This window comes from Musca domestica, unplaced genomic scaffold, assembly GCF_030504385.1.
Source record: "Musca domestica strain aabys unplaced genomic scaffold, Musca_domestica.polishedcontigs.V.1.1 2, whole genome shotgun sequence".
Lineage (NCBI taxonomy): Eukaryota > Metazoa > Arthropoda > Insecta > Diptera > Muscidae > Musca > Musca domestica.
In genome coordinates this window covers 6,512,901-6,536,211 of record NW_026712249.1, presented here as the reverse complement: position 1 = coordinate 6,536,211, position 23,311 = coordinate 6,512,901, and the positions used below count along the sequence as shown (strand labels likewise).

The following is a 23,311-nucleotide window of genomic DNA, read 5'->3' as shown; positions in this document are numbered from 1 at the left end:
GAATTGAATGTGACTTTTTGAGTTCTTCGCGAGAAAATAAAGTATGCGATAGCATCGGAATTTCCGAAATAATCTACGAAAATTATGGAAAAATGAATCCTTCGGTGTTTTGATAGCTCGAATTATTGCAACACTGTTAATTATTGAATCTTCTTCACGATCGCGGATTTCTTATTTTTTCCTTCCAATATCCGGTTATTATCGTTTTCTTCAGACAAAGCTAAAGACAAAATAGGACAAGCGAAGTTTGTATTCGACTTTTAAATACCAAAAGTAGTTTGATCCAATTACGAAATACGAATTTCTAGGTAAAAGTTTAGAACTTTTGCAAGACATTTGAATTAAAACTGACTTTCGGGGTTCTTAGATTTCGTGAAAATTCGTTGACTCTTATAGTATCGGATACATCGGAATTTGAAGAACGAACTATCGAAACCATCGAACAGACGACCTTCGACGCTGTGTCTGCTCTAATTGTAAGCACAACATTTTCAGTTGCTGATCGCTTCTCACCTCTTCTCTTTTTTTCGATAGTATCGGAAATATCGGACACGAATTATCAAAAACATCGAACAGGCGACCTTCGATGCTGTGTCTGCTATAATTGTGAACACAACATTCTCAGTTGTTGATCCCTCCTCACTTCTCCGATTTCTTTTGGTTTCCGATAGTATCGGAAATATCGAAAACATCTAACAGTAGACCTTCGATGCTATATCTGCTCTAATTGTAAGTACAACATTCTTAGTTGTTGATTGCTTCTCATCTCTTCTGTTCTTCCGATAGTATCGAAACATCGGGCACGAACTATCGAAAACATCGAACATGCGACCTTCGATGCTGTGTCTGCTCTAATTGTAAGAACAACATTCTCAGTTGCTGATCCCTTTTCACATCTCCTGTTTCGGACTTTCCGATAGTATCGGAAATATCGGAAACAAACTATCGAAAACATCGAACAGGAAGACAATTGATGTTTTAACAGATGTTATTGCGAGCACAACACGCTCAGTTCTTGATTTCTTATCACTTCTCTTCTGCTTGAAAAAACCAAAGAATCTGGAGACTGAAATCATGGTCCTTAAGTTTTTTTTCAAAACATTTCTCATATTCGTGGCTTGGGCATCATTCCCCATCAATGTCCATATCCATGTCCATATTTTAAAGTCGTGTCACTGCCGTTTTACATTTTCGCCCATTTGCGAAACGAAATGACGATGACGACGACGGCGACGATCTCTTTATTTTTTGTCTTTTGCCTTTACGCGCCATCAAACAAGCTGGGAGTTTCGTTTTTGGTGGATTCTCCAACATCCATGGTTGTGGATTTTTGTTGGATGAAATAAAAGAGTTGGTTTGACATAAATGTCTTAGCTGTAACAGCAGCAGATGAGGCTGCCAGCTCCTGTCCAACCTGGCTCCCTGCTGGTTTAATATGGTTTAATTTGATCCTGGTTGATCTACATCTTGGGCATCACACACACACACACACACATTCTCACCTTACATACTCTTTTTTATGCTTCATTTCCTTTTACAACCTGTCAGCTTGACTGGTTCTTCCTTCACAAATGCCTTTTGGAGAGCAGTTGCAGTTGTAATGGAAAAAAGGCGCGACTATCTGTTTTTCCTCTTCAACTTCATCTTCTTCTTCATTATGGATTTAGTCCAGCAATTTGCTTCGACTGGAAACTCATACGCGCCATGAGCAGCAGAAGCATTTCAAGATGTAATTAGCCAAGACACATTAGCGTGGCGTTGTGAGCTTCTGGTTGGCCACTGCGTGTGAATGGTGTTTTGTGCTGGACTGCCTGGACACCAGGCCCAGGAGTTGTAAACGGCTGCAGTAGCAAGCCATGGCACACCAGTCCATATCATCAGCGTCAATAATTTAGTTGGAACTGTAACGCAATGATGATTCTCATTACGTCTTCCTGCTAGTCATTATTGGGTTCTCCTTTTTTCGCGTTTTTGTGGCTTCGTTTATTTTTTGCCTCGTTTATGTCACTTGAGGAATTTTAATGATCTCCAATTGTGCCCGGCTCCTCTTCCTTTGTGGGCCAATGATGTCGTCAGGAGCAAATGTGAAGGGTACGCTCGATCGGTGTGGAAGCTTCAAGTGAAGGAGAATTTGTGTGTAGGAAGCAATAATGACATTGCAGCAGTTTAGTTTGTCAGCTTTTTTGCTTTGCCAGCCATTTAGTTAAGGTCTTGCATAAAATGAGAAACGGTTTGTAGGACGATTCATCCATCCTCCCATCTGCCTCTAAATGTTGTTGTTGTTGTTGCTCTCGCCTGCATACGTTTTGTAAATGAATGCTACAGAAAAAGGGAAGCAAAGCAAACAATTTCAATTTAAACATTTGTATTATGATGTAAAAAATTGGTTGCACAGTGGGTCGAAATTTCCCAAATTTTTAAAAAAATATTTTTTTTGAGATTTTTTTTTTATAAAAAACGGACGGAGATAAAAAACTTAAATAAAAAATAATTAAATGGATTTTTTGAAATAAAAATATTTTTTATATACATAGCTTTTTTTTGAAATATTTTCCAGGTCCGTGTCGTACATTTTTGAAATATTTTTAGATACCTTTACAGTCGTATATTTTTATACCCTCAGCCATATGGCTACAGAGGGTATATAAAATTTGATACGATCAAAACGTTCCTAGTCGAAATAACGGTTTTAGACCCTAGGTCTCTTTTGACCAAATCCGTTTCAGAGCATTTGGAGTTGATCTAGCGATGTACGTCCTTCCGCCGTCTGTCAGGCTGGTGCGCACAATAACTCCCGAAGAGAATATCCGATTTGGTCCAAACTTGGGACATCGTAATATTTTTATCAAACTTAGATCGAGTTCGGAGCTGAGCAATAACGGTCCACGCCTACTGGTACCTCCACCACAAATGGTCTAAATTTGCAAAAAATATATATTTTTTGCACAGAAAGAGAAAGGACCTTCCGATTTTGCCCCAATTTTGCAAATATTAATATTTGCATCAATGCTAGGTCAGGTGTGAAAATGGACAATATTGGTCCACTCCATCTAGTACCTCCTCCACAAAGGGTCAAAATTTTTAATAATTACAACTCTCATAAAATGCGATGTAATAATCCGATTGCCTTAAAATTTCACACATCCCAATATTTTTATAAACTCAAGGTCTGCTGTTAATATGGAGTATATCGGTCCACTCCTTCTGGTACCTCCCTCACAAAAGGTCGAAATTGTGAATATCCATTAAGCTTATTAAAGATCGAAATTAACATCCGATTCCATTTAGACTTGGCACATCTGAATATTTCCATCAACACAATATCTGTTATAAAAACGGGAGAGATCGGACCATCCCTCCTGGTACTTCCCTCACAAAGGGTGAACATTTTGAATAGACATGAAGGTCATTAAACGATAAATAAGCATCAGGTTGTCTTTATATTTCACACATCTCATTATTTCTAATAACACAATATCTGGTGTGAAGATGGGATGTATCGGACCACTCCTTCTGGTACCTCTCCCACAAAGGGTCAACATTTTGAATATCCATGAAGCTCATAAAAAGCGAAATTAACATCAGATTCCTTTTCAGACTTGGCGCATCTGAATATTTCTATCAACACAGGATCTGTTATAAAGACGGTAGAGGTCGGACCATTCCTTCTGGTACTTCCTCCACAAAGACTGAAAATTTTGAATTGCAATAACCATCATATAGTTTGAAATAAGCATTCGGTTCTTTTCATATTTCACACATCCTATTATTTCTATTAACAAAAGATCTGTTGTGAAGATGTGATGTATCGGTCCACTCCTTCTGGTACCTCTCCCACAAAGGGTCAACATTTTGAATATCCATCAAGCTCATAAAAAGCGAAATTAACATCTGATTCTTTTTCAGACTTGGTACATCTTAATATTTCCATCAACATAATATCTGTTATAAAAACGGGAGAGATCGGACCATTTCTTTGGCGACCTGCCAAACAAAGGGTGAACGTTTTGAATATCCAAAAACATCATAAAGTCGAAATAAGCATCCGGTTCTCTTCATATTTCACACATCTCATAATTTCTACTAACACAAGATCTGCTATGAAGATGGGATAAATCGGTCCACTCCTTCTGGTACCTCTCCCACAATTGAGTAAACATTTTGAATATCCATGAAGCTCATAAAACTCAAAATTAACATCCGATTCCATTTAGACTTGGCACATCTCAATATGTCCATCAACACATGATCTGTTTTAAAGATTGTGGAGACTGGACCATTTCTTCAGGTACCACCCCCACATAGGGTTCAACATTTAGAAAAGCAAAACGCTCTAAGAAAGCGAAATAAGCATCCAACTCTCTTCTAAATCTATTCTAAATGTAATATATATTTGCGAACCCCATTCTGGTACCTCACCCATGGAATTTATGATCTCGCATAAAACTGGATATAAATGTCCGATTTCCTTGTAAATTTGCTTATACCAATATTTTTATTTGTATTAGATGAAGCATGAAAATGGAATACTACGGTCGACTTTATCATATATCTCTATAAATTGAAGGAACTTGTCAATATAGTCCAATCCTGGCACGTCGCAAAGTTTATATTATATTTATTTAGGTCCGATCTGAAATGGGCAATATTGGTCCATTCCTTCGGAACATACTCCATAGAGGGTCAACAATTTGAATAATCACAACAAAAGTAAAAATATATTTACAGTACAGATCCGAGCCTTCTTATAGCCACCATTCAGCGGTGCCTCCCAATATTTGGTATTTTAAAATTTTTACCTACATTTTTCAACAGAATTATGTCAAACTTGGTGTTTGGCTAAAGACATAAAATTCCATTTATTAAAACATTCGTGAATTTTCATCCCACTGTGCCGCTGTAAGGACCTGTAGCCATATGTGTATAAATAACAACAAATAATGAAGCTACACATGCGCAGTCGCTCGCTCACTATTTAAAAGAACACAAAAATCACGTAACGAAGCCTAGAAATGCTTAATGAGTCTAAAATGCGCCGTCCCGTCTTCAGATTAGTTTCCTAATTTAGGCACAGATGTCAACAAAGTTTCCATTGGCCAAGTGAAGCTGAAGCTGTTTGTTTTGTTGTTGGCAGGTTGCTGGATGAAGATGCAACATTTTTGTTGTTGGCCACTTGTGTTGCTCGTTTGTGATTCTTCTCATCTGTTCCCTCGTATTCATTTGTCTAGGCAATGGATGTGTGTGTGTGTTCAATTTTAAACTCATTAAACGACATATTTTTGAGATGATACACTTTTCGTTTGGGAGAGGCCATGAGAGGAGGGCCTTATTGTCAGTCACTCAGTTGTTTGTGAAAATCACACAAAACAACAGCAACAACAATAATGACAACAACAACAACATCTTCTAATAATGATCAATTTTATGGCTATGAAGAAAACAATTAAAATATTTAATTTGCATCATTCGAAAGAAAAATAAATACCGACAATCAAACACACACACACACACACATAGAAAGAGAACACACAAATTTGCCTTAGAAGAGATCTTGAGATACACTGCCCTCTCTCTCATCTCTTCTCTTCCTTTCTCCATCCTCAGCACAAATGATTTCAAATCTAATAAATTAATTAAAAGATTTGCCATCGTTGGCAGTTTGAGTGGTAATGTTGTTGTTGTTATTGTTGCAATTGCCATTGTTGTTGTTGTTGTTGCTGCTGCTGTATATTTTATTCATATAATTAAAATAGAAAAATCAACTAATTAGCGTTTGTTTCTCTCGGCAAAAATGTTGTTAAAAGCGCACGACTTTGTGCGAGATCCACCGCACTCTGGCCGCAGCCAATGCAGCCGTGTGCGTCCGTCTTAACGCCCCACACCAGACGGCAACGAGAAACGATCACACGCTCACATGTTTCATTTATAAGCAAGCGAACGACGATGGCTAGATGGATGGATGGATGGATGTGAACACTACGGATACAAAGTCCGTCCGTCTGTCTGTCCGTCGGTTTGTTTGCCATTTCGTTTCTTCGTTTGTCCATTGCCGATATTCTGCTGTTGTCTTCTAAGACGGCCGGACGTACCAACAGACAGCAGCCTAAGCAGCTAGCCAGCCAGGCTGGCTGCCTACGTTGTTTTGGCGTTAAGTGTAGTATTTTTTCATTAAAATAATTTTAATTAAAATGTTTTTTTCATTATTTCGCTTTTTTGTTGTTGTTTTTGCATTTATTCTGCATCATATTTGCGCGAGCGTTATATTGTGATTATACAATTTATAAAAATGCAAAAGCGATTGGGGAGAGATGGGAAGGTGGAGAGAGAGGGGGCTAGGATAATGGCAACACCACTGCTGTTGCCGCTGCTGCAACACCATCAGCCATGGCAGCCAGATTGATTTATTAATTCATCGAGTAAACATGCAGCGGCAAACACCAGCCACTCACTGCCAGCCATAATGGCTTAACTCAGCTGAGCGTCAGCAGTCAGTTACTTTGTCAAGAAGAATGCTGAGGTATTAGGGATGGCCATCAGGGAATCCCAAGAATATTGGGATTTTTTCATATATTTCTGTAGATTATTAATATTTACATAAAAATCGGGCACGCAGTTTTTTTTTTTCAAGATTTTCAAATATCCTAAATCACCTGGTTTTTTTTTTAATTTTTTTAACAAAAAAAAACCCTAGATTTTTTTAAATTAAAGGCTCACGGAATCTTAAGTAATTTTTGATAGTTCACCTAATTTTTTATACCCTCTGTCATATGGCTTCAGAGGGTACATATTATTTGATACGTGCCTCATCCAAATAACGGTTTTAGACCCTAGGTCTCTTTGCACCAAATACGTTTCAGGATATTTAGAGTCGATCTAGAGGTGTTCTGACTTTCTGACTGGTGTGCACGATAACTCTAGAAAGGAGTATCCGATTTGGACCATATTGGGTACATCTTAATATTATTCTCAAACTTAGATCGAGTTCGAAGATGGGCAATATCGGTCCACTTCTTCTGGCACCTCCCTCACAAAAGTTCGACATTTCTAAGAAAATAATTTACTTCATGGAACAAGAAAGGATCATCCCATATTGTGCAAACTTTGCAAATTCTTATATTTTCTTCAGTGCTATCTCAGTTGCGAAATTAGGAGATATTGACCCACGCCTTAAAGTTCCTCCCCCACAAAAGGGCGAAATGTTGAATAATTGCAACTCTTACAAAATTAGCACGTACCAACATTTTTACCAACTGTGGATCTGGAATGAACGGGCCACTTCTTCTGATACCTCCCCCGTAACGGGTCAAAATTCTGAATAACCAGGAAGCTCATAAAACATGAAATAAGCAGCCGATTTCTTTTAAAAGACACATTTCAATATTTCCATCAACACAAGATCTTGTTCAGAAGATGGTAAATATCAGTTCACTTTGCCTTCGGGTACCTCCCCACAAAGTGGTCACAGTTTTAAACAACCAAAACGCTCATAAAATGTGAAATGAGTATTTGATTCCTTCTACACTTCACACATTCCAAAATTCCTACTAAAACAAGATCTGGTGTGTAGATGGTGGATGTCGGGCCACTTTTTCCGGTACCTCCCCCACAACGTGTCAAAATTTTGAATGATTATAACTCCCATAAAAAGCGAAATGAGTATCCGATTCTCCGATTTTCTTCAAATTTCACACATCCCAATATTTTTATCAATATTAGGTCTGCTGTGAAGATGGACAATATAGGCCTACTGCTTCGGGTACCTCCCCCACAAAGGGGTCAAAAGTGTGAATAACCAAAATGCTCATAATTTGTAAAATGAGCATCTTCTTCCTTTCAAACTCGGCACATCCCAATATTTCTATTGACATAAAATCTTGTGTGAAGGCGGACTGAATCGGTCCACTCCTTTGGGTATCTCCCCCACATCGGGTTAAAATATTTGGAATAGTTACGACGCTCATAAATTGGAAAATAAGAATCCGACTCTGTTCAAATTTTTCACATCTCAATATTTCGATTAATCCATGATCTGGTATAAAGATGATAGATATCGGCCCAGCCCTTCTGGTACCTCCTCTACAAAAGGGTCAACATTTTTAACAATCAAAACGCTTATAAAATGCGAAAACAGCTTCCGATTCTCTTCAAATTTCGCACATCCCAATATTTTTACTGTCGCAAGATCTTGTGTGAAGATGATAGATATCGGCCCTCCCATACAAAGGTTGAACATTTTGAATAACCATGAAGCTTATAAAACGCGACATGATCATACGATTGCTTTTAAACTCGGCACATCTCCATATTTTTATAGACACAAAATCTTGTGTCAATACGGACTGAATCGGTCCACTTCTCCTGGTACCTCCCCCGCAATGGGTCAACATTTGGAATAATCTCATCTCTCATCAAAACGCAAAATAAGCATCGGATTCTCTTCAAATTTCACACATCCCAATACTTTTATAAACACAAGGTCTGGTGTGAAGATGGTAGATATCGGCGCACCCCTTCTGGTACCTCTTCCACAAAGGGGTCAAAATTTTAAATAAGTATAACTCTCATAAAATGCAAAATAAGTATTCAATTCTCTTTTAACTTAACATATCCCAATATTTTTACTAACGCAAGATCTCCTGTGAAGATGCTGGTTATCGACCCACTCCTTCTGGTACCTCTTCCACACACAAGGTACGAGTTTTGAAGAAAAAAATATTTTTAATTTTAAAATAAAGGTCATTAGAATTTTAGCAATATTATACCTTAGATTTGTTTTGGTAATTTATTGGCTTTTTTTGACAAATACCCCCAATTCCATTGTGCAATTTTCCAGTGAGCACCTCTACTGCAGACGTAGGGAAATCATTTCCCATCCAAGAATGAATCTGACATCCATATCTAATGCTGTTATTGGGCAAGCGGGTGCAACTAAGGTGTGATCACAAAGCACTCAGCCAGCCAGACAGACAGTCACTAAGTCCGTCCGTCACAGTGATGATCAGCATTCCTATTAACATTTTTATGGCATTAATGCAACGATAATTCAAATACACAAAAGCAAAGCACACCGACACACACGCACACACCCATGCAATTCTGTTGTTTCTTGTTATTGCCTTAAATTATACAATCACTGGCTTTAATTTGAGAAAAAACATCAACAACAACAACACTATATTATTTGATAAAATTATTAATTAAAAGTTCAAATAAAATTGGAAAACAAATCCAATTAGCTGTTGAGGAACTGATGAAATGAGAGGGAGGGGAGAGGGATGGAGGGATTTCTATGTAACTGTTGTACCCGAGAGTAATGGAGGATTTTTAAAAATAGATTATTGAAATCCTAAAAATTAACAAATTAAAATAAAAATCCTTTAAAAAAAAACTATTCACAACAATGATTTTTAAAGGTGCATTACATAATTTCGAAATCTGAGTCGACCTTTCCTTGTCGTTGATGATTTTTAGACATTTTTTGAAGGACTTTCTGAGGATTTTAAGTGTTTAACTTAAAGATAATTGATGATTTTTCACAAATGTCTCTGGTGATCCCTAAAAGAAAAGTCTTTGAATCCTCAGAAAATCCTTCAAAAATCTTTCTTAAAGTTATGCACGGCAGGAAAACATCGACTCAACAATTTCCAACTTGAATAATGCGTTTTTATATCATATATATTAAGAATAGTTTTTGAAGGAATTTTTATGTAAGTTCATTATTTTCTGTTAAGGATCCTTAGAGGTTTTTCTATAGATTTTTCGAAAAATTAAAAAAAAATTTCAGAAATTTTTGAAGAATGAGTGTTTTTATAGAAGATTCTTAAAAAAATTCTCTGAAATTCTCTAAATTTGTTTTTATTTTTTTTATAAAATAGTATTTCCATTGATTTTGAAAGCCTATTTCTCCCTGCCGTGGATACTTTTTAGGAATATTTTTGAAGGATTTTAAGTGTTCTGTTTAAGGATCACCAAAGGAAAACCGATGATTTTTCAAAAATGCCTCCGGAGATTCTTAAAAGAAAGGCTATAAATTCTCAGAAAATCCTTCAAAAATATTTGTAAAAATCATCCACGGCAGGGAAAGATCAACTCAGATTTCGAAATGATATACAAATTCATTATTCACTTTCGAAATATGAGTGCCTGACCTCCCTCCCTGCCGTAAATAATTTTTAGGATTATTTTTGAAGGATTTTCTGAAGATTTTAAGTGTTTTCTTTTATAGATCATCACAGGCATTTTTGAAAAATTATTGAAAATACCTCGGGTGCTCCTTTAAACCCTAAGAAAATCCTTCAAAAATATTCCTAAATTTATGTACGAAATTGAATAATGAATTTTTTATATCATTGTTAATAATGGGGTATTTCTATTCAAGTTTTTTTTTTTAAATAATCCATTCTTAAAAAAATCTGAAAGTCCAACATTTTTTTTAACATTTCCAAAAATTAATTCCCCCGAAAAAAAGAGAACGCACAGAAAATCCTTAAAAAACTACTCTCAGCAATGATATAAAAATTTATTATTCAATTTCGAAATATAAGTCAATCTTTTCCTGCTGTGGATTTTTTTTTGGGAAAATTTGAACGATTTTCTAAGGGTTTCAAGTGTTCTTTTAGGGTTTATAAGAGGCATTTTTGAAAAATTATTGAAAATACCTCTGGGGATTTAGATTTTTAGAAAATCCTTAAAAAATACAGTCTCAAATATTCAAACGCCAAAATTTTTATATTTTTTTAAATTTTATTGGAGTATTTTATATTAAAGTCCTTGAAAGCTCATATGAAATATTTATTTCTTAAAAGAGTTTTGAAAGTCCTTCAAAAATATTTTTTTTAATTTAAAAAAAAAAAAATCAATAGAAAAACCTCTAGGGATCCCTAAGAATATTTTTATAAAAAGCCCTGAACACCATTAAAAAAAATACTCCAAAAATAATTTCTCCTCAAAAATATTTTTTAAATTTTCAAAAAATTTAGTGGAAATACCTCTTGGGATCCCTAAGAGATAACATGGAAAGTCTTTAATGAATTGAATATTTTTATAAAGACCATGAACACCTTTATAAAAATAGTCCATTCTTAAAAGATTTCTGAAAGGTCCCCAAAAATATTAATTTAATTTTTCAAAGACTCAATCGCTAAAAATCAATCGCTCTAAAAATCGCTAAAAGAAAACACTATTAATCTTTTAAAAATGGAGTATTTAAATAAATCCCTGATCGCTTTTATAAAAAATAGATTTCTGAAAATCCCTCAAAAACGAATACCTAATTTCCAAAAAAAAAAAAAAAATCAATGGAAATACCTCTAGATATGCTAAGAGAAAACAAGGAGAATCTTTTAAGGATTATTTATAGATACACCTATATTTAAGTCCATTCCTAAAAGATTTCTGAAAGTCCTTTAAAAATTTTTGTTTATATTTTCTTAAGAATCCTCGAAAATGCCTCTAGTGCTGATAAAGAAACAATTCTGAAATTCTTAAACAAATTAAGAATCCTCGAAAATACCTTAGTGATGATGAAGAAAAAATTCTGAAATTCGTTAAAAATGTCTTTAAAGACTATTTTTTTGCAATGATCGACAATTTACTCAATTTCAAAATCCGAATCCACCTTTCCCTGTCGTCGTTAAAAATTTCATGTAAATGCTTTTGTGAATAAAAAAATACGAGATTTACTTTTATTTTCTTCTCTCGTCAATCAAATGTCACCATCAAATGTCGTAAAATAATTTTAGCGCCGCCTCTGTAAGCCGCTACTTGTCAGCTTTAGTGGTGTCCGTTTTTTTGTTTTTCATTTCTTTTCTTCAAACACAAAAAAAATGTGTCATTCTGTTTGTTGTCGTGCCAACAACACGCAAACGAAGTCATTAATTTACTTTTCACACCCAGCATTAAGTGATCACAAAATGATCCACCATCAGCGGCATCAGCCAGCCAGCCGACATCAATGGGCCTCAGCAAACGGTGTCAAACAAACCCAAAAGATCCACAACCTAGCCGAGGTGGTAGTCAGAGTTGTCAAATAGCTGAGCTGTACAAGCGTACAAGTAAATAAATCACATCAATGTGCCGATCATTGAGCCAAACAAAACGAGGCAAGTGGCCATTCAATGAACGAACCAGACAGACGGACAGTCATAATTCATGGGTTTATTTTTGGTTAAAGCGATTATCTCATTCCCCAGCGGCGATTGACAATTTAAGAAATCGAAATCGCATCAAATCAAATCAAGCGGCAAGCAACAGGCCAAGTAATGTCATTAACGTTCTCTCAGCCATGTTGTTGGCCAGAGGGAGACAAAGGGTGGGGGAGCAACAAAATTGCAATTGGCTATGGTTCCGATTCCGATTTTGTTGTGCTCGCGTTGCAAAGTGTTTTAATTAATTTTCGTTATAAATAAACAAAGTGTCATTAATTGTGATTATTTTAATTATTTTTTGTTTTTTTATTATTTTTCCTTATTAAAAAAATAAATATAATCACACATAAAAATAGCAACAAATAAACATAAGTATTATAAAAATAAGATGCTTAATTGGTTGCAACTGTTCAGTGGGCAAACAGAAACAAATACACACACACACATACACATTCTGATGGGGTATAGACGAGAGAAAGGCATGGAGAGTGACGAATGCACAACCATCGAACCAATATTCACAATGGGGATGAGGGAAATTTAATATTTTAAAAGAAGTACAAAAATGGTACTTTTTGGAGCATAGATGTGATTTTTAGAAGATCTTAACATGAATAGCCGTAGAAGGTATTCTGTCCATGGAAATTTATGGAATAACTCATAACTTTTGAAAACTTTTTAAGAATTTATTTTTATTTTTTTAAGACCCTTGGAAGGTTTTTCATCCATAAATATTTGAAATTGAAATTATTCTCATCGAGAACGACTCAAAAATTTGTCTTTTTTTATGTGGTCATAGAAGAATCTTGTAGTCATAGAAGGAATAAAAAGGGGGGTTCCACCTGCTGAGGGGGTTCCGCCTGTAGAAGTTCTATTGAAAGAAGAAATAATTTCTAACGAATTTTAATACATATTTTTAAGGGACTTTCTATTTGAACTCATGTCTTCCTATAATTTGATACGGCCAAAATGTGCCTCATCGAAATAACGGTTTTAGACCCTAGGACATTTGGAGTCGATCTAGCGATGTCCGTCTGTCTATCTGTCTGGCTAGCTGGTGTGCACGATAACTCTCGAATGGAGTATCCGATTTGGTCCAAAGTTGCTACATCGTAATATTATTATCCAACTTAGACCGAGTTCGAAAATGGACAATATCAGTCCACTCCTCCCCCAAAAAAGGTCGAACTTTTCAAGAAAATACTTTAGTGTATAGAAATAGAAAACTATTGTCCGATTTTGTTCCAACTATGCAAATCCCAATATTCGTATCAGTTGCGAAAATGAACAATATCGCTCAACTCAATCAAGTACCTCCCTCACAAAGGGTATAAATTTTGAATAATTTGAACCCTTATACAATGTGATGCAAGAGTCCGATCGTCTTTAAATTACACACATAAGAATATTTTTACTAACCCAAGGTCTGGTATGAAAATGGAATATATAAGGCCACTCGTTTTGGTACCTCCCCCACAGAGGGTCAAAATTTTGGGTATTCATGAAGCACATAAAACGAAAAATTAACATCCGATTCCATTCAGACTAGGTACATCTCAATATTTCCATAAACACAAGATATGCTATAAAGATGATAGAGATCGGATCATTCCTTCTGGTACATCCCCCACAAGGGTCAAAGATTTGAATGACCAAAACAATTATAAAATCCGAAATAAGCATCCGGTTCTCTTGATTTTTCCACATCCCATTATTTCTACTGACACAAAATCTGCTGTGTATATGGGATGGATCGGCCTACTTCTTCCTGCATCTCTCCCACAAAGGGTCAAAATTTTGAATATCCATGAAGCTCATAAAACGCGAAAATAACGTTCGATTCCATGCATCGATTTGCACATCGCAATATTTCCATCAACACAGCATCTGCTATAAAAATGGGACATATCGGTCCACTCGTTTTTGTACCTCCCCCACAAAGGGGCAACGTTTTGAATAACCAAAACAATTCTAAAATCCGAAAAAGGGTCCCGTTTCTTTTCATGTTTCACATGTTCCATTATTTCTACTAACACAAGATCTGCTGTGAAGATGGGATAGATCGGTCCACTTCTTCTGGCACCTCTCTCACAAAGGGTCAAAATTTTGAATATCCATGAAGCTTATAAAACGCAAAATTAACATCCAATTCCATTTAAACTTGGTACTCCTCAATATTTTCATCAACAGAAGATCTGTTAGAAAGATGATAGATACGGACCATTTCTTCTGGTACCTCGCACACATGGGGTTCAAGATTTTGAAAAACAAAATGCTCAAGCGAAATTCGCATCTCTCTTACCACACTTTCGAACAATTTTGCTGACACAAGATATGTTGTGAAGATTATATATTTCTGCGAACCCCTTCTGGTACGTCACTCATTCTATCCAATACTTATATCTGTCATAACTGGCGAAACAAGTCAGCGATTCTTTACAACATGCAATATCTTAATATTTTTCTCAACCAGAAATCTGAGATGAATATGGAATATATGATTTCGCATAAAATTCGATATAAATGTCCGACTTCCTTGTAATTTTGCCCATACCAATATTTTTATCTGTATTAGAAGAAGTCTGGGAATGGAATACTTCGGTCGACTATATCTGGTACCTCACGCACATTTTCTAAATATAATCACATATCTCATATACAGTGAGGGAAGCAACCAATATAGTCCAAACCTGGCACGTCGCAATATTTATGTCATATTTGTTTAGGTCGAAATTGACAATATTAGCCCATTCCTTCGGAACCAACTCCATAGAGGGTCAACAATTTGAAAAATCATAACAAAAGTCAAAATATATTTAAATAATCGATTATCGGCTGGGGTTAACCGACTGATACACTTTAACTTGTTTTAATCCGCAACTGTAATGGAGGTATTCTAAACAAAATGTTGCAACCCTCTTATCATTAAAAAATAATCTTGAACAAAATTCCCAGTGAAAATAATTTTTAAAAAATATCCCTTAAAATAATCGAACTACCAGTCGTTCAGGTTTTTTTATTTTTGCAATTTCCACAGAAGATCTTCTACGGCTAGAAGACCTTCTATAACTAGGAGATCTTACTCGGGTATTCTTTAGCTACAGGGATTTCATTGTTGCAGAAGATCTGTATGGCATGTCTGTGGGAGAATCTTTAAAAGTCCTTATTTTTCTATTTTTGCCATTTCTAACAGAAGATCTTCTATGGCTATAACTGGAAGAACTTCTCTAACTAGAAGATTTTTAACGAACTTCTTTGGCTACAGGGTCTTCATTTTTGAGGAAGATCTGTGTGGAATATCTGTCAAAGAATCTTTTAAAGGTTCTTCTATCTTATAACCAACTGTAAAAAGTGATCTCTTTTAATTGAAAATCTTATGTACAATGGTACAGTTTTTTTTCATCCCTAATAAACATAATTAAATTTTTAATCGCCCCCTCCCATTTCACAGCAAACTTTTTACGCTGATTTGCTGATTTTGTTTTTTTTTTTTTTTTAATTGATAATCAAACAGCAATAAAACTGCAGGCAGGCTGGCTACAACATTGTAGTTGTTGTTTAGTGGCCAGCTAACTAGCTGGCTGGCTGTTCGGTCTGGGTCCGATAGTCTGGCCCAAGTCAAATCGATTGATTGTCTGGCCATTCGTTTGCTCGCTCATTCCCTCGTTGTTGCTGTTGTAATTATTTGTTTATTGCTTTCAGTTTCAACCGATTGAGTCTCTCATCTTCTTACCTTACCCTCCCCGCCAATCTGTGTAGACCTCATTCAGGGTACCAAGTCTGTCCAACCATCCATCCATCCGTCCATTAGCAGCTGTCTGTCCGTCTGTCTGCCTGCCTGCCTGCCTGTCGCTGCCTCTAAACGATTACGTTCAATTTTCTTCATTATTTCATTAATTTAAACAGCCATAAATATTAAACAATTGTTTATTAATAAATTGCATTTAATTAAGCTTGATTTGTTTTTGCCGTTGTTGTTGTTGTTGTTGTATATTTTTAATTGTGTTTTCTTCATGTTTTGTTGGTGTTGCGGTTGCTGTAATTTTCTATAGGAAATTAACAAGAATCGAACAAGTGTTAAAAAGAAGTGATTTGGGGGCATGTGTTATTTAACAATAATTAAAATAATTATAATTTGTTTATTGAAATTCTGCAATGGCATTTGGGTGAGTTGAGCGACCCGGTGGAGGTAAATGTATAGGTTTAACAGCCTGGGAGGGTGGGGATTTCTGAGGATCTACTTATTGGGTGCTTGTAGAACCACATTTTGAAAACATAAAAAAATGCACAGTTTAAAAATGGTTTTAGAACTTTCCTATTCAAAACAAAATATGTTTTTTTTAAATATTTTGTTGTTGGAAAATGGTCAGGCTTTATCCCTTTATTGTTGTTTTTATAAAAACAACGTTTGTTTATTAGTGGAGAATTCCAAAAGTTTTATTTAATTTTTTTGGTTCCTCTTCTATGGAGCTTACGATCTCGTCATCTGGATAAAAAAGTTTTTTGTCAAAGTAGTTATTTATAAAATAACTTCTGGGGAGAATATCTCAGACAAAAAACAAGGGAACTGATGAGGATTGGTGGCTCTTTCCGAAACGTAGGTATTCCCTGCCTTACCCCCTGGTAAACATTACCATCGTTCTCCACTAATAAACAAACGTCGTTTTTATAAAAACAACAATAAAGGGATAAAGCCTGACCATTTTGTAACAACAAAATACTACGGTATCCCGAACAAACAAGCCACACTGTTCTGTTTCTTTAAATATTTGAAAATAAGAAGATAGATTTTAATAACTTATATTTACATCCTTAGAATTAAATTTCTCATTCGGAACATTGTTTATAACATAACTAATTATCTTTCTTTTTTTCTTTTTATTTTAGGTAAGTTTGACCACCTTATTTTCCAATATTACACTGCTGTAAGTATAATTCAAAATATAGAATTTTGAGTTTTTAAGGCTCTTTACGAGACATTTTCTATATGGAATGCATACCGAAATGTCATATTCTCAAACAAAACAAGTTAAAAAGTATCAGTCGGTTTTGCCAACAGATATATACCCTTAGCCAATGTTCAATTATTTAAATATGTTTTAACCTCTGTTATGATTATTCAAATTGTTGACCCTCTATGGAGTAGGTTCCGAAGGAATGGGCCAATATTGTCCATTTCGTATCGGTCCCAAATAAAGATGATATAAATATTGCGACATGCCAGATTTGGACTATATTGATTACTTCCTTCACTTCATATGAGTTATGCGACAATTTTTAGAAAATCTTAAATTGTGTGTGAGGTGCCAGATATAGTCGTCCGAAATATTCAATTTTCATACTTAATTTAATACAGATAAAAATATTGGCATGGGAAAAATTACCAGGAAGTCGAACTAAACGTCCAATTTTATGCGAAATCATAAATTCCATATTCATCTCAGGTTTCTGGTTGAGAGAAATATTTAGATATAGCAAATTGTAAAGAAAGGAAAAGTCGCTGACATGTTTCGCAAGTTATGACAAATATAAGTATTGAAAAAAGGTATCAGAAGAGGTTCGCAGATATATATATAATCTTTAAAACCTGTCTTGTGGTAAGAAAAACGTTTGGAGAAAATTAGATGCTTATTTCGCCTTCTTTGAGGATTTTCTTTTTCAAATGTATGTATGGGGGAGGTACCAGAAGAAATGGTCCGATATCTACCATCTTTATAACAGATCTTGTGTTGATAAAAATATTGAGATGTACCAAGTCTGAATGAAATCGAATGATGATGTCGTGTTTTATTAGCTTCATGGATATTCAAAATGTGTATCCCTTGTAGAGGAGGTACCAGAAGGAGTGAACAGACATATCCATCTTCACAGCAGATATTGTGTTAGTAGAAATAATGGGATGTGTGAAATAAGGAGAGAACCGGAAGCTTATTTCAGATATTATTATCGTTTTTGGTATTCAAAACTTTGGCCCTTTGTGGGCGATGTACCAGAAGAAATGTTCCGATCTCTACCATCTTTATAACAGATATTGTGTTGATGGAAATATTGAGATGTACCAAGTCTTGAATGGGATCGGATTTTAATTTCGCGTTTTATGAGCTTCATGGATATGCAAAATGTTGAAAATTTGTGGGGGAGGTACCAGAAGGTGTTGACCGATATATTTCATCTTCACAGTAGATCTTGTGTTAGTAAAAAATAATGGGATGTATGTAATATGAAGAGAACCGGATGCTTATTTTAGATTTTATGATAGTTTTGTTTTTTTTTTTTTTTAAATGTTGGCCCTTTGAAGGGAAGTTACCAGAAGGGATGGTCCGATTTCAACCATATTTATAACAGATGTTGCGTTAATGGAAATATTGGGATGTACTAAGCCTGAATGGGATCGGGTGTTAATTTCGCGTTTTGTGAGCTTCGTGGATATTCAAAATCATCCATCTTCACAGCAGATCTGGTGTTAGTAGAAATAATAGGATGTGTTAAATATGAAGATAACCGGATGCACATTTCAGATTTTATAAACGTTTTGAACAGGAAGCTTATTTCGGATTTTCTGATCGTTTTGGTTATTCAAAACTTTGACCCTTTGTGGTGGAGGCACCAGAAGGGACGGTCTGATCTCTAATATCTTTAGAAAAGATTTTGTGTTGATAGAAACATCGAGATGTGTCAAGCCTGAATGGAATCGAATGTTAATTTCGCATTTTATGAGCTTCTTGGATATTCAAAATTTTCACCCTTAGTGGGGGAGGTATCAGAAAGAGTGAACCAATGTATTTCATCTTCGCACCATATTTTTCTTAAAAAAATATGGGGATGTATTGAACTGAAAGACAATCGGACTCTTATTTCGCATTTTATGGGAGATATAATTATTCAGAATTTTGATCCTTTGTAGGGGAGGTACCAGAAGGAGTGGTCCCATATATTTCATATTCACGTTAGATTTTGTTTTCGTTGAAATATTGGGTTGAGTCAAATTTTAAGGAAGTTGTGTGCTCATTTCGCGTTTTACGAGCTTCATGGATATTCAAATTTTAGACCCTTTGTAGGAGGCGTACAAGAAGGACAACACCAGACCTTGGGTCAATATAAATATTGGGATGTGTGAAATTTAAAGACAATCTGACTCTTATAAGAGTTATAATTATTTAAAGTGTTGACCCTTTGTGGGGGTTGTACTTGATGGAGTGAACCGATATGGTCCATTTTCTCACCTGACCTGATGCACTGATGCAAATATTAGGATTTGCAAAGTTGGGGTAAAATCGAACTAATATTTCCATTTCCGTGCAATAATTTTTTTTTTTGAAAATTTCGACCTTTTGTCGGTGAGGCACTAGAAGCAGTAAAATGTTTTCTTTGAAAATGTTGACCTTTTGTGGTGGAGGTACCAAAAGTTGTAAACCGATATTGCCCATCTCCGAACTCAATTTAGGTATTACGATGTAACAAGTTTGGACCAAACACTCGAAGGGAGTATTTGATGTGGTCCAAACTTGGTACTTCGCAATATTATTATCAAACTTTGATCGATTTCGGACATAGGCAATATCGGTCCACTCCTTCTGGTACCTCCCACACAAAAGGTCAACATTTTCAAAGAAAATATTTTACTGCACAGAAGGAGAAAGGATAATCCAATTTTGTTACAGCCAGCCAGACAGACAGATGGACGGACGGTCATTGCTAGATCTACTCCAAATGACCAAAGAGCCCTAGGGTCTAAAACCATTTTTTCAAAGGGGCTCATTTAGGCCGTATCAAATGATATATACCCTCTGTAGTCACATGGCTTAGAGTATAAAACATCGAAGAATTTTTAATGGTTTTATAATTATTTCCAAAAAAAGAACAAGATAAGATCTTTTAATTATTTTTTTAAAAAAATAAATCGTTGTTGATATATTTAAAAATATTTGAATATCAGATATTGGATAAGTTTTTTTTTCTAATTCACGGCTAATGGCTTCTCGTTTTATTACCGACAATATTTCTCCATTAGTTAATAGCATTTATATCATTTAAAAACCTCAAATACTCTCTTTCTAACCCCCTCTCCCCTTCCTTAGCCATTGGCATTTATGTATCTCTTAATCACCCATTGGCCAAGAGTGGAGAAAACACGCCGTTACATATTCCATAAGTATTCAATTAATAACAGCAAACGATGTAATAATCGAAGTACTTGGCTACACACACATCCATTCATACACATGTACTTATATCTGTATGCACCCAGCAAACCATATGGTGTCAAATGACCTACAAGCTTTCACGAAATCGTTACTTCTTGAAATCTGGAGCAAATTCCATGTTTTTGACAGCGTTCGTGATTTCAAAAATTTCATCCGAATTCTGTCAGAAATCAGCTCGAAAAATCGGTTTGAATATTAGATTTTCTGTTTCTGGAGAAAATTCCAAAGTTTTGCACAAAGACCACTTGAAGCCCTTCCTTCGGCTTTAGGTTTGGAAATCCAAATCAGATCCAGATTAATTTACAAGACAATTCTCACATTCATATCAAACGGTCTCTCCGAATCCCCCCCATTTTGGTTTGCTGGGTTACTACATATAACTGAAACGAAAAATTATCAGAAATCTCGGCTAAAATATTCGATTTTTTGTCAAAATATTGGCCAAAGACCACTTGAAGCACTCCCTTCGATTTTAGGCTTGCAACTTCAAATCAGATTTAGATTAATATACATGACAATGATCACATACATATCAAACGGTCTCTCCAAATTCCCACTCCATTTTGGTTTGCTGGGTTACTACATATAACTGAAACGAAAAATTATCAGAAATCTCGGCTAAAATATTCGATTTTTTGTCAAAATTTTGGCCAAAGACCTTTCGATTTTAGGCTTCCAACTTCAAATCAGATTCAGATTAATATACATGACAATGATCACATACATATCGAACAGTCCCTCCAAATTCCCACTTCATTTTGGTTTGCTGGGTCACTACATATAATTGAAGCGAAATATTATCAGAAATCTGTGCGAAATATCGGCTTGAATATCAGATTTTCTGTCAAAATTTTGGGCTTCGACTTTAGGCTTGCAACTTCAAATCAGATTTAGATCTATGTCCATGACTATTCTCACATTCATATTAAAGTTTCTCAAAACTTTGGTTTGCTGGGTTACTACATATCACTTAAACGATCTCTATGTTTAACATTCATTAGAAATGTAGCAGCAGCCGCTAAGAGCAGCGTTCCGTTGTTGTTGTTAATGCTACAAATATGTTCCACATAAAGACATAATGGCCAATTGTCAAGTTGCTTGTTTGCCTTTGCCTTTTGTGTGTGTATGTCAATAAGTACAACAATTACAACAACAATATTATGTTTAATGAAACAAATACCGAATTGTGCGATACAATTTATCTCGGCCGCTGTTCAAACTATATTTGAAGTTGTGGTGGTGTATGAATACCTTTCACACCAAGTGTGAGAGAGTAGTAGGGTGTGGGGAGGGGAGTGGGAGAAGAAAACGACAAAAATGAAGGGAGCTGGAAGCCGACATTAAACGAACCTCTTTATTTTATTCGTGACAGCCAGTCAGCCGACCGGCCGGTTCTATGTGAAAATGCCAAGTGAACGACGAGTAGGCACCATAAATGCCTACTTAGTTGGTGGCTCTTCTCTAGCCAGTCTTGCGCTCGCTCCAATGGCACAAAAAGTGTTTAACCGATTGGATGGATAGATGGATGGATGGATCTGGATCACCAACAGTAAGTGTCAACAGTGTTAGCAGCGGTTGGCATTCTTGGGGTTCTTACTATAAATACGAACTTACATACCTACAGACGTCGTACATACATACATACATGTATGTATATGTGTGTGTGTGCCCCTGTGTGTGTACATTTGTGTCTCTCACAACATTTTTAGATTCATTAACGTGCCAATTGTTGCCCTTATTTCGCCAAATGGAGTCTTTGGCAGTTTTCCGCAGAAGTTTGCCCTGCTGTTGGATTTTAGGTTTAAATTGCGGGCCTTATTGGAAATCAAGGAGCAAGGGAGCGAAAGCAACGGGGTCGACAAGCTTGCAACATGTGCGTGAGGTTTTTTTTCTCTTCATTTCGTTTCGTTCTTACTGCATGCAGCAATGTCTGCAAGCTCTCAGACCTGATGCTGCAGCCTGCCTTGCCAGCCAACCTCTCCATGCTCCTTTTCAAGTGGTAATAATTGGCTTCAATGAGTTTCGTAATTGTTTTTGGTTTAATGATGTCTTGCATTTCATTTAATCATTTTGTTGGATGATGTTGGTTGTTGTTGTTGCTTTTGCTTTTTTGGTGTTGTTTTTGTATTCCAGAGAGCATGTGGTTGTTGTGGCATCATTAAGATGTTTGGTTTTTAGTTTCGAGGATTGGCAAGGATGTGTGAGGAAATTAATCGAAAAAAGGTTGGGGTTTTCATAGCTCTCCGAAGAAAATCAATTAAAAATAATGATGAAAATATTTATAACCTAGAGTTCGGTTCAAAAAATATTTGAAATATTGTCACATAAATATGCTGGCTACAAAATATTTTTTTTTAATATTAAAAATTTATTTATTTAAAAAAAAATACACGAATCTTATGGCATTTAAAAAAACGACTACTTTTTTATTTTAAAAATCCAAATTTCGATGGTTCAAAATATTTTAAGGAAACTAAAAATGGAAACTAAAAAATATATTTTTTTTAATTTACGACTCGAATGCATTTGAATGTGTTAAAGAATAAACCCGTTAGGATTTTGAATTTATTTCGAAAAAAACTCACAATATTTTTTAAAAATTTTCCTACTCTGATGAATTTTCATTTAATTACCAACAAAATGTTTACAGTAGTTAATAGCTGTCTTCACTTTTAAAGGCCTGCATAATATCCCCTCTCCGCCACTACAAAACCATTGGCATTTATATCACTTAATCACCAGTTGGTCAAGAATTGGAAAAACTCGCAGTTGCATATTCCATAAGTATTCAATTAATAATAACCAACGATGTAATAACCGAAGAACTTGACTACACCCTTGACTAGACCCTTAAAAAAATTTAAAATGTCCTTGAAAATAATAAATCTTTGAAAATTGTCCCAAAATTTATAAAAAAATATAATCTTAGAATATTTTTTTTAAAGATTCAGCTGGGTTTTC

At 35.4% G+C, this 23,311-nt stretch overlaps 2 protein-coding genes across 2 annotated transcripts in view; both read left to right on the top strand.

Annotated features, from left to right (window-relative positions):
• LOC101897616 (LIM/homeobox protein Lhx2) overlaps positions 1–23,311 on the top strand; it is a 151,298-nt gene that overhangs the window by 60,394 nt on the left and 67,593 nt on the right. The gene's annotated exons all lie outside the window — the stretch shown is intronic.
• Positions 1–23,311, top strand: part of LOC101895885 (troponin I) — a 281,696-nt gene that overhangs the window by 244,017 nt on the left and 14,368 nt on the right. The window lies entirely within an intron of this gene.